The 13,063-nt window shown below is 48.0% G+C and overlaps 1 long non-coding RNA gene across 1 annotated transcript; it reads right to left on the bottom strand.

Annotated features, from left to right (window-relative positions):
- Nucleotides 1-1,730: 1,730 nt before the first annotated feature.
- LOC106995096 (uncharacterized) lies at nt 1,731-3,458 on the bottom strand. Its single transcript, XR_013412226.1, has 3 exons — nt 3,313-3,458; nt 2,853-2,950; nt 1,731-1,899 (listed from the first exon to the last, which is right to left on the bottom strand). It is a non-coding gene; the product is annotated as an uncharacterized LOC106995096 (long non-coding RNA).
- Nucleotides 3,459-13,063: the final 9,605 nt, after the last annotated feature.

Below are 13,063 nucleotides of genomic sequence, written 5' to 3' on the forward strand. Positions count from 1 at the left end.
GGGGAAGCGAGTTCAAGCTTCAAAATATGGTGTCCTCTCAATTGCGGTATTCTGGGGCAAAACCCTATGGCCCATTCTGGTTAAGACTCTACTCATAAAATACTTCTTCCAGATGGGGTCTTTGACTGCAGGCGTGGAAACCACCTCTGGATGATTTTAATTGAAAGGAAATCTATTTTAAAGATAGGATCTAGCTCACTCAACAGCCAAGAAGGCTGGAGGACCAGCTTAAACAGTGGCCAGGAACAAGGGAGTCTAGGAGATGACCAAAATCAGAAACAGCCAGCCCAGTGCAGACATTAGTGCCACTGAGCATGGTCCTACTGCCATGGGCCCACAGCCCGGCTGCCGGTAGGCCTTTGACATTACTACTGCTACCACCACACTACCAGCAAAGATTCTTCACTGCCCCTGACTTTTCAGGCCACTGGCTCCAGATTCATGGTCATTGGCTGAGCTTGAGCCTAGCACACCCATCTTAGGACTCGTTGCAAGGAAGTCTGGGAAAGCATGAATCTATCTTTTGGAGCCTTAATAGAGAAAGATAGCCACTGACTCCTCCTACAATGAGTCATACACTGAGCAGTTATGCAAATATAGGAAGGAGGTTCAAATGTTGGGCAAACAATGCAAAGTTGGTTTTTAGGGAAGATTCAATCTGGGTGTCCAGAAGCAAAGGTAAGATAGCAGGTGTCAGGGTCAGATCTGCTAAAAAGGGAGTTCACAGCTCATAGACTGGAGAGATTGGTGCCAGAAGTCTCTGAGAGGCCACAGAGACAGAACACAAATTAGGGATTGTCCTGGGCTACAGATGGGGGAATGGGGGGTGGCTGCTTTTTAAGGAGATAAAAATGTTTGGGAATTAGATTGTGGTGATGGTGGCACGACATTGTAAATATACTAAAAACCACTGAATTGTACACATTAATAGGGTGAATTTTATGTCATATGATTTTATCTCAAAAAAGACATTTCAGAGGGGTAGCCAGACCCCTCAAGTTCAAGTTCACAAAGAGCCTTCCATCATCAAAAACTAATGCAATGGGCACCAGAGTTCCGTTGAATTCCCCATAAGAGTGATTCAATTTGACAAACATGTGTTGGTCTAGGGGAATGGAATCAGTGGGCCAAATATGTCAGTGGTCCCAAACCTCCCACTTTCTTCTTGGAAAAGACTCCATCTCTTTGCTCACTAAGTCACATGAAGACATACGTTCCCTGTTGTTTCTGCTCAGAATCACTGGAAGACAACACCCAGTGATGATTGATGGGTTTTCTACCTGAGATAGAAGCTTTTTCTGTTTTAAATGAAATTGTCTTGGGTCGATAGGGGACACAGAATACAGAACTAGAATATGAATGATACTCAGTGTCATAGGGCCTGTGGCCCCTATTCCAGGGACTGCCCACTGAATCCTCACCCCATTCTGTGAGGTGGGTTTGTTGGGGTTGGGGCTGGTGGTAATTAGATCCCTTTTCACAGATAAGAAAAGTGAGCCACAGAGAAATTGTGTGATTGGCGTCTGGGACGTCTACCTTCAGAATTCTCAACCAATCTTCATTACCACATCTGCCTTGGGCATATTTATTCAAGGATGTAGCATGCCATGGGATTAAGTGAGGTGGTGGGAGTGCGGGGAGAACGGAGATAAAGGCAAGACCCTGTAGGAGAGACCAAATAACTTTGAAGGACAGAAGTGTTCAATTTTCCATTTTTTAATTTTGGGGGTATGCATGCCCAAACCTTTAGCCAAGTCTGCTGTAGAAACAAAGGTCTTGTGTACGCCGAGTTTTGTTTTATTTTGTTTTTGTTTTTTGTGTTGTTGTTCTTGTTGTTGTTTTGGCAGGAGGTGGTTGATTGGTTAATAAAAGAAGATAAGTTTCACATTTGGATCCAGGCTGGCAGAAATAAAGGAACAGAGATGAGATTTAGAGATGGGAACTTCCTAAAAGAAGCCAGAAGTCAGATCTAAATGTGAACTTGAGGTGGTAAAACCACCTTGGAATTCACAGAAATTGCAGCTACTCATAACTAGATCTTAAGGGGCGGGGAGACCCCGTCGTTATATGGATTCTACATTTCTTACTTCCCATATTAGACTTTGAGCCTTTTCAGGCCGGGATCCAAATTTGGATTCATCTTCAAAGTTCCACGAGCACATTGTAAGGACTCCATAACTGTTTGCTGAATTATTACATTCAAGGAGAGGCTTCTTGTGAGTATGTCATTATGTAAGTCAGAAATTGTATTTGCCTACAAGTAAAAGACCAGATTTCAGTGTTTAAATAGGTAAGAAATCAAAAGGTGGGCATAAAGTCTGCTGTATGTCACAATGTCACAAATGTGCTTCTATCATTCTGTTCTTCATGTCTTTCAAATATCCTCATGGTCCAAAAGTGGCTGCTGTATCTCCAGGCCACACCCCACCACTCCCACCCTCCCCACTCAACCACACCCCCACCTCTCCCATTCTCTCCACTCAACCACACCCCTACCTCTCCCACCCTCCCTACTCAACCACACCCCCACTTCTCCCACCCTCCCCATTCAACCACACCCCACCACTCCCACCCTCCCCACTCAACCACATCCCCACCTCTCCCACCCTGCCCACTCAACCACACCCCCACCTCTCCCATTCTCTCCACTCAACCACACCCCTACCTCTCCCACCCTCCCTACTCAACCACACCCCCACCTCTCCCACACTCCCCATTCAACCACACCCCCACCTCTCCCACCCTCCCCGTTCAACCACACCCCACCACTCCCACCCTCCCCACTCAACCACATCCCCACCTCTCCCACCCTGCCCACTCAACCACACCCCCACCTCTCCCACACTCCTCACCTCCTCCACGACCAGTTCTTATGGCTCCAGCCACACCACTTCCTTCTGAGAGTCTTGTTCTTGTCTTCTCCATGCTCCTTCCTGCTCCATGTTCATGTCTAGAGGAAGAAAAGGAAAGAGACCAGTGGTTTTCTCTGAGCCAGGCTTTACTTGAGAAGGAAAGCCTATCCAGGAACCTCTGGCTACATTTCACCAGTTAGAACTGGCTCCAAGTGGAGGGAGGCAAGGTAGAAGGGAGTTGATACATATGTGATAAGAAAGGGAGGGTCTTGACGTTCCTTTCAACCTGGCTGGGAATCTATCTGAAATGTAAGCATTGATATCATTGCAAGAGTGACAGTGGCTATGAAGGAGAAAGACAGGTGCTGGCAAATGAGAACACTGAGGCTATGAGAGATGAACTCGCCTTAAATTACACAGCTGGGACTCTAGGGCACTTAGAAGCCCATTGTCTTTATACCTGCTGCTGGGAGGGCAGACAGCAGCAGCCTCTCCTCTCCCGTTCTCCAGGTTCCTTCCAGCGAGGACTGTGTTTGTTCTTTCTCAGAGGCCAGGCCAAGCCAGACCTCATAGGCAAAGCACTTTGGCGGCAAAGTCTTATATCAAACAAATTAAAGGCCTCTCAGGTCTGCAACTTTGCTCCTGCCTCACAGCCAGGGATGGAGGGATGATGCTGGGGCCACAGGGACTCTGAGTCATTGCTGGGAGCGGCAGCTCTGGATAAGGCAGCAGTAGACCTCGGGCAGCCCCGCACTCCTGGGGACCAGGGCCCTGGCCTGGAAAGGACCTGCATTACTGGGGATTCACACCACCTTCCTCTGGCCCTGGACCCTGCCATGGTAGCTCAGGTCACAGATTGGACTGGGCCCCTCTGCCAGCCTTCCCCCGACTTCACAATGCTGTATTATCAGAAACCATGAGGTATACAGCAGAGTCCGGGTTGGAGGCGGGGGTAGTGGTAATGACTCTCTATGACTCATTTTGAAGGGCCCAGAGTCAGCGTGAGAGGGGGTGGAGGGCAAACCCAATAGCAGCTCAGAGGAGCCACAACCAGTCATAAAAATAGGTTTCATATCACAGCCTGGTACATGCATCTGCAGATAAGCATACAGCACAGAAACACATATGCACACAGCAGCCCTTCCCTTCACTCCGTGCAATAAACTGTGATTTTATTCTATTCTATTTTTCTTTCCTTCCTTCCTTCTTTCCTCCCTTCCTTCCTCCCTCCCTCCCTCCCTCCCTCCCTCCCTTCCTCCCTTCCTCCCTTCCTTCCTTCTTTTCCTTCTCTCTCTCTCCATCTCTCTTTGACAAATGCTGGTTGGTTGAGACCCAAAACAAAAATGTCATGATACCTTGAGCGGAAACCTGTTGTTAAATTATGGTGACTTAGCATATTGGCTTTGCAACACAACTGAACTGGGTTTGAACTTGCTGGTGTGTGAACCAAGCCAAGTGACTTAGCCTCTGGCATCGGACCACTTTTCTAAACCACTAACACCATGATTCCAGTTCCTGAGCTTTCTTCTGGACCACACCATGACCTCCAGCCTGTCCTCTCTAAAATGCACCCTGGACCCGGCGGCTGCACTTTCCCACTGCATGCACTTTCCACCTGCAGCCCGCCAGCCCTTGTCCACGCCCCTCATGCATTCCCTTTGATCTCAATAAAAAGCCAAAGTTCCTACCTTGGCTGGAAAAAACAACAAAGTCTAAGTGGTTTCCCGCTCTCCCCACTCAAGCCCACCCTCACCATTCCACCCTCCCCACTCAACACCACCCCACCACTCCATCCTGCACACTCAACCTCACCCCACCACTCCCACCCTCCACACTCAACCCCACCCCACCATTCCACCCTCCCCACTCAACCCCACCCCACCACTCCACCCTCCCCACTCAACTCCACCCCACCACAACACCCTCCACACTCAACCCCACCCTACCACTCCACGCTCCACATTCAACCGCACCCCACCACTCCCACCCTCCCCACACTCAATCTCACCCCCACCACTCCATCCTCCCCACTCAACCCCACCCCCACCACTCCATCCTCCCCACTCAACCCTACGCCACCATTCCACCCTCCACACTAAACCCCACCCCCACCACCACCCTCCACACTCATCCCCACCCCCACCACTCCACCCTCCCCACTCAACCCCACCCCACCACTCCCACTCTCCACACTCAACCCCACCCCCACCACTCCACCCTCCCCACTCAACCCCACCCTCACCACTTCCACCCTCCACACTCAACACCATCCTCACCACTCCCACTCTCCCCATTCAACCCCACCCCACCTCTCCCTCCACACTCAACCCCACCCCCACCTCTCCCACCCTCCACACTCAACCTAATTCCATCATTCCCACCCTTCCCCCAAAATAGGGAAAGAGGAAGAGAAGAAAGGGGGTCTGAAATGTAATAATGTATGTAAGGAATTTAGCACTATTTTTAGCATAGAGTGAGTACCCACTCATGGTGAGAACCCTCTCTATTCCCAAGTGCTGATGTTGAAACTAATTGCTAAGAGGAGAGAAGTGTCTAGGCCTTGGGTGATGAGGTCAGATCTCTGTTTTAGGAGTAGTGTATGCTTTTGCTGGCTTCTCCTCTTTGGTTCCATCTTTAAAAGTCCATGACCTTCAGCTCTTCCTGACATCATGGATGCTCTCATCCTGTCCTGTGGCTACATCTTACCTCTGGATCTGGAGACCCCCACACTCACATGACTAGCCCAGCTTCTGTCCTTGACTCCAGGCTCATTCATCCAGCTGCCTGCTGGACATGTCCCCTCAACTCTCCAGTGGGCAACTCGAAATAATCATGGCCACAAAACCCCTTGATCGGCCTCTCTTCCCCACTCAAGCCTGCCCTCTCTCCCCATCTCAGTAAAGGGCACCCTCTTGATTCTAGTCTTTCCCTCACAGCCCCACATCCTCCATCAGCAAGTCTTTGTGGTTCTGCCTCAAAATAAATCCCCAATGTACTTACCACTCTCCAGTCCCACTGGCACCATCCAAGCCTCCATCATGGCTCATTTCCCGGGATCAGCAGAATAATAGGCCCCAAAGGTGCCCACTACCCAAATCTCCAAGACCTGTGACTGGGTGACTTCACATGGCAACAGGGGCTTTTGAGATGTGATTAAGCTAAGGACCTTAAGATAGTGAGATTATCCTGATTGTCTAGATGAGCCCGGTGGTAGTCCATTCGTGCACTGCTATAAAGAAACACCTAAGACTGGGTCATTTATAAGAAAAGAAGTTTAATCGGCTCACAGTTCTGCAGGCCGTACAGGAAGCATGGCAACATCTCTTTCTGGGGAGGCTTCTGGAAGCTTCTCTTCATGGTGGAAGGAAAATCCAGAGCAGGCACCCCACATGGCGAAAGCAGGAGCAAGAGAGCCAGGGGGAGATGCTCCCTATTTTTAAATGACCTGATCTCATAAGAATTCACTCACTATCGAGAGGACAGTACCAAAGGGGATGGTACTGTCCCCATTCATGAGAAATCCACCCCTATGATCCAGTCACCTCCCATCAGGCCCCACCTCCAACACTGGGGACTACATTTCAATATGAGATTTGGGTAGGGACACAAATCCAAACTGTATCAAGTCCAATGTAATCAGAGGGGTCCTTAGGAAAGGGAGGCCAGAGGGTCAGAGTTAGTGGAGAGGTGATGCTGTAGGAGAGAGAGGGGGAGACAGGAGGAGGGAGATTTGAAAATGCTATATTTCTGTTTTTCAAGATGGGCGAGAAGCCACAGCCTACATCTGCAGGCAGCTTCTAGAAGCTGGGAAAGGCAAGGAATGGATTCTCCTCTGGAGCTTCCAGAAGGAACACAGCTGTGTCGACACCTTGATTTTAACCCAGTGACACCCATGTCAGATTTCTGACCTACAAAACATTGGGATAATAAATGTGTGTGTTTTTTAAGCCACATGAGATTTGTGGTAAGCTTGTTACAGCAGCAATGGGAAACTCACCCACCTCCTCACTGCCTCTGTCTCTTAACTGGTCTCCCTAGGGTTCCTCTTGGCCTGTTAGTTACTCCATTCTCTGCACAGTAGACACTGTGGGCTTCATAAAAGCTTCTTTCAGATCACATCGCTTTGGCACAGAAAACCTTCCAATGGCTTCCATTGTTCTTAGAACAAAATTCCAACTCTTCATCATGGCTGAAGAAGTCCAGTTACTGGTCTCTGAGTACACCCTCCCTCCGATGTCCCCCTCTTGCCCCTACTCTAGGCTCTAGACACCCTGGATGCTTTTCTGTTCCTTGAGCAATTCACCCATGTTGCCACCTCCAGGCATTTTTCTGGGCTGCTTCTCTTCCAGGAATTTTCTTGTTATTTGTCCTTAAGAGCTTGGTCTGAGGTCTTCTTTGATGACATTGCATGTTTAAAAAAAAAAAAAAAAAGCCCCTCTTGGCAAATCTCTATCACATTCCCCTGCTTTATTTCATCTCTACCATTTATCAGTAACTGAAATTATCTTATTCATTTATGTATTTCTTTGCTGAATCCTCATAACAGCATCAGGAGGCTCAATTACCACCTTCGTTTCACAGATAATGAATGAAACTGAAATGCAAAGGAGCTTCTAGAAGATGTTAAGCAACTTGTTCAAGATCCCACTGTTAGTCCACACATAGCCAGCCTTCGAAGCTGAATTGTCCCCAAAGCCTGGTTTTTGGCCCCAAGCACGACCAGTGCTCACAGTTATAAAGCCCTTGTGTGGTGGATGGTGGGAGTGGGGCCATTGTTTCTCACTCCCCCAGCACTCGAATGATGGCTGGGCTATGGCAGCACTCAATATTTATCAGTTTGGATGAAGGAATGCATGCATGCATGAATGGATGAAAGGAGGAACGCAGCCCTGTATAGCGGCTGGCACAGTCAGTGTTGAATAAAGATGACTTATTTAATATCCTGATCATGATGATGACCGATGAGAAAGCGGCTTGTTCACCATGAAGTGCTACACACGTGTGGCTTCCTCATTAACTGTATTAGCTGCCCTGCTGGGGGAGAGGCAGCGGGGACTGCCTTGGGTCTCAGCACCCCCAGAATCAAGTTGAAAGACACAGGGGCCTGGCGTGGGGTGTAGGAAGTCTGAGCTGGCACAGACCCAGTCTGGTGGCCAGACAAGAAGAAAGAAACTTCCTTGGAGGAGGCGCTTGTGTTATTACAAGTACAAACTTAGAGAGGCAACAAACGCCCATTTCTCAGTGTGTACAAACACACACACATGCACATGCACACACACACACACACACCCCCACCTCAGACCCCCCAGGGCCCTGCCAGACAGATCCAGCGGAGGAGAAACCTCTGGGGAATGAATCTGCAGACGCCTCCCCAGGCGCTGTCTGGAGCGACCCTCCCGTCATTAACACTCTGTGCAGCTGAGCACGTGCTTTTTATTGGGATGAGTATAAATAAACAACAACAGGAGACTTGAAAAAAAAATGACCCCCAGAGGAAACCCGATCCTCAGGCAATTAGAGCACTTCTGTTCAGATAATTGCCAGCTGAAATGGTGAGCTGGGTGCCAATCCTCCAAAGGCAACAACACTGGCCACCACAGGCTGATTACAGGCCCCCAAGCCACGAGAGCCTCCCTGCCTTTGTCTGCCGCTCAGTGAAGGGACACCCAGCGTGTGAACAGTGCGTGCACCATGTTCAGTGAATCTGGCAGTGAGTGTGGCCAAGGCAGGGGTTCTCACAGGGGTGGGTGATTTTAGCCCTCAGGGTAAGTTTGGCAATGTCTGGAAACAATTTTGGTTGCTCCAACCGGCATTTAATGGGTGGAGGCCAAAGATGCTGCTAAACACCCTGCAACGCCCAGGATAAGCTCCCACAATAGAGAATTGTACAGCCCAAAGTATCTGCAGTGCTGCAGTTGAGAAGCCCTGGTTTAGAGACAGGAGCTCCCTAAACATCTACAAAGGCAGAAGTTGCTAATGGACTCCGAACACCCACCATGGGCCAAACACTTTGTCAAACATAAGGCTTCATCGCTGAATCCTCACAATAGCATCAGGAGGCTCAATTACCACCTTCGTTTCACAGATAATGAATGAAAATGAAATGCAAAGGAGCTTCTAGAAGATGTTAAGCAACTTGTTCAAGATCCCACTGTTAGTCCACACATAGCCAGCCTTTGAAACCAAATTGACCCCAAAGCCTGGCTTTTGGCCCCAAGCACGACCAGTGCTCACAGTTATAAAGCCCTTACTTTGTGCCTGTCACTCTCACATATACCACCTTATAGAGACTCCATGGGAAATGTGGAATGGTCAGGAAAACACAGCCTTTGGCTTCCTATGGACCTGAATTCTATGACCTGCTGTGCCATTTTTATTTGTCATGACATCTTGGGCACAGTAGTGAAACTCTCTGGTTTCTTTATCTGTGAAATGGGCCCACAATTACATGGTATTGCATGTAAATGCTTTCCAACAGTGCCTAGCACACCGACCTCAGTGAACAGTAGCTATGACTGTGATTGCTACTACTGAGTTTGAAATTCACAGCCACAGAGGTGCCGATTTTTACCAGGGAAATGGGGCCATATAGAGCAAGCAAGGGAGACTGACAGTGGGGGGCAAGAAGGGGAGAGGGACAGGAGGGAGTGGAGGGAGTCCATTCCTATAGCCGCCAGAACTGTTGCACCCAATGTCTCTTTGTCCTCCCTCCTTTGGGGAAAGTGCTGTGTTTGGTTTGCTGGTGAAGGCCTATGATCCTCTGTCTCACAGAAATAACCAAACCTGTAAACATGAAAGAGTAGGCTGCAGGGAGGGCAGGGGGATTCCACTGCAGCTCATAGGGCCACTCTGGCTTTAAGCCTGTTGGAGGTGGGGCAGGGGCTAGGATCACCCCCCACACACAGATTCCCAGGCTTCTTCCCATATGAAGGGAGGAGAATTAACACCTCTTCACCACCTGTTCTGTGAAGTTACTGTTGATACAGCTCATTCAATTTTCCCAGAAATCCCTGCGAAGTCATATTACACCCATCTCACAACTGGGAAAACCGAGGCCCAGGGAGGTTTGTTAATGTGGTCAGAGTTGTACAGCTGGGAAATGGCAGCTCTGAGCCCTGATTCTGTGCTGATGCCTTTAACCACTTCACCTCAGGCCCAGTGTGCCTGTGCAAGATGGTGCTAAGACTGGTGGGCCCACTGGGGGCTTCTCTCTGCCTCCTTTCTCTATCCCACTAGGGACTGTTGGCCACAGTGAGCATATGTCCCAAGCCCCAGACCAGCTTCTTGGTCTGAAAAGATTGAGTGCACTCACCAGGCACAATGGGACTAAAATCAGGACCTCCTAGAACAGCACTGTCCCGTAGAACTTTTGGACAATGCAAATGTTCTATATTCACGCTATCCAATGTAGTGGCCTGCTAGCCACAGGTAGTAAAATTTCAGAAGAGAATGTTCAATTTTATTTAATTTTAATCAGTCTATTAGTTTTAATCAATTGAATTATGTATTTAAAGTCACATGTAACTAGCGGCTTCCACATCGGACAGTGCAGGGAAAACGTAGGACTCAGTCTGTGGGCTTTTTGCTAACCATGTCCTTCGCAATGATTCCTTCAGGTCAACCAGCCTTCCATTTCTCTGGGCTAAGGGGTGAGGAAGCCTTTTGGATGAGCTGAGTTCACAGAGGATCCCCCTTTCATGTTTCCAGTCAGTCATAGGTCAGTCAGCCCACCCACAGACATATGCTGAGACCCTATTTTGAGCCAAGCCCAAGCCAGGTGTGGGCACCATCCTTACCCTGGAGGAGGTCCTGGGCTAATAGGACAAGTTAAAGAACAGCAATAATCATAAAATGATAGCAAAGATAATGATGATAGTGATGGTGGTGGTGGCAGTGATGATGAAGACAGTGATAATGACAATAATGACAGTAGTGATGGTGGTGGTGATGATAGTGATAAAGATGGTGGTAGTAATGATGAAGATGGTGATGATGGTGATGATGATGATGATGGTGATGATGATGATGGTGGTGATGAAGATAGTGGTGACTATAGTGATGATGGTGATAAGATGGTGATGACTATCATGATGGTGATGATGGTGATGAAGATGGTGATGACTATAGTGATAGTGATGATGATTATGGTGATGATGTTGATGGTGATAATGGTGATGAAGATGGTGATGACTATAATGATGGTGATGATGATGATGGTGATGATGTTGATGGTGATGATAATGGTGATGAAGATGGTGATGACTATAGTGATGGTGATGATGTTGATGAAGGTAACAGTAGTGATGTTGATGGTGATAATGACAATGGTTACGGTGATGATGATGGTGATGGTGATGATGACAGACAATGATGAAGCTAATGATGAACAATGATAGTATTGATGATAAAGGCACTATCGATGAGATAAGAACAGGGACTTGGAATCACCCTCTGGATTCAAATCCACATTCCACCACTTACTAGGTATGAAGCCATGGGCAAGTCACTTACCCTCTTTGACCCTCGGATTTCTCTTTTGAAAAATAAAATTAGTAAAAGCATGTCTGCCTAAGATGGCTAAGATCATTAAATAAAATATGTAAAGCATAGCCTAACACATGAAGGAATGAATAAATATTAGCTTTATTATTATTATTCACTACCATTTATTCAGGGCATACTATTTCTCAAGTTAATGTCTTAATCTCAATTAGTCTTCACATTGACTCTACCTCATTTCCATTTGACAAATAAGAAAACTGAGACTCAGATAAGTTTAGAGAATTTGCCCAGGTTCTTAGAAACAAGTGGCAGTGCTGTGATTTGAATGCCCGTCTACATGACTTCACAACTTTTCAAGTTGCCTAGTTGCCCAGTGTGCTGCAAGTTAGGCACAGTAAGTACTCTCAACATGGCATGGTAGAGAGAAAATGTTGATGCCTGCATGCACCAGCTAAGCGGTTGGGACAACTCCACTTCTTGTGGCTTTAGTGCCTCACCCATAAAATAGAACCATTTCTGTCCCTGGATCAGTGTAGGGAATCTATGGAAGCATATGAGTTCATCAGTACAGTAGTCCATGGAAAAACCTCACGTGGAGCTGGCACCCAGCCACAGTTAATATTAACTCACGTTATCAGCGAGTATTGAATCATTTTTCACAGGCGCAACACACAGCACCCCATGAGCACTCCCTCGATGACCTTTTCGCTCCCCTTTAATGACATACAGTGCTAACCTCCAAAGCCCTTTACCTGAGTGGGACAAAGGAGTGTGTTATTTCCCTCACACGGTTTTGCACTGCTCGTCAAGGCCACAGCGAGGGGGTATGAGCTCTTCAGGGTCATGGCACACCCCTGCCCCAGCCCCTCCCAGGGTTATCACCCTGGTGCATCAGAGTATAGAGACTCCACAAGGAATCCTGAAATCACCAACAATCTGCTGGGGTGAGAGCTGCCAGGGAAGGGAGAGGGTATTTATAAACCTGGCGCTGGTGGCTGAGCCCTTAGGAACCTGAGAGAGAGCAGCTTTCCTGCCCCACAGGGAAACCAAAGAGGAAAAACACCAACAGGCTTCAACTTTGGGCTCCAGTCAAAAGCCACTGAGGGTACATCCAAGTCCCCTTCTAAATTTAGAACATTCAGCCAAACCAGTTCTCCAGCTCACCGAGCATCTTTCCCCTTGGCTGGACTGGGACATTCTTCTGAAAGCCAGGGACACAGATGGGAGGTCAGATCCAAACCCACTTTGCCTCCATTTTTGTTCCCATCCCACTGGGGGCCAGGACACTCCAGGCCCTTTTCATGCCTGAGACAGGACTGTGGGGTATAAAGTGATATGAAGTCAGAGAGAAGGTTCAAATGTTGACACTGGCTGCTGGTTCTAACCAGCCTAAGATCTCAGACTAGCATCTTAAGCTTCCTGTATCTCAGTTCCTTCAACTATAAGGTAAGCAAAACCTTGAGCAAGTGACTTTACCCAGGTGAGTCTTCATTTCATCATCTCTTAAAACAGGAGAGAAAGGCTTACCAGGTATCTTCCAGTCCCCGACCCTCAGTTTCCCTATATTTCTTTTTATTTATTTATTTATTTTTTTGTGATGGAGTTTTGCTCTTGTTGCCCAAGCTGGAGTACAATGGCGTGATCTCGGCTCACTGCAACCTCCGCCTCCCGGGTTCAAGCGATTCTCCTACCTCAGCCTCCCAAGTAGC

This window comes from Macaca mulatta, chromosome 20, assembly GCF_049350105.2.
Source record: "Macaca mulatta isolate MMU2019108-1 chromosome 20, T2T-MMU8v2.0, whole genome shotgun sequence".
Lineage (NCBI taxonomy): Eukaryota > Metazoa > Chordata > Mammalia > Primates > Cercopithecidae > Macaca > Macaca mulatta.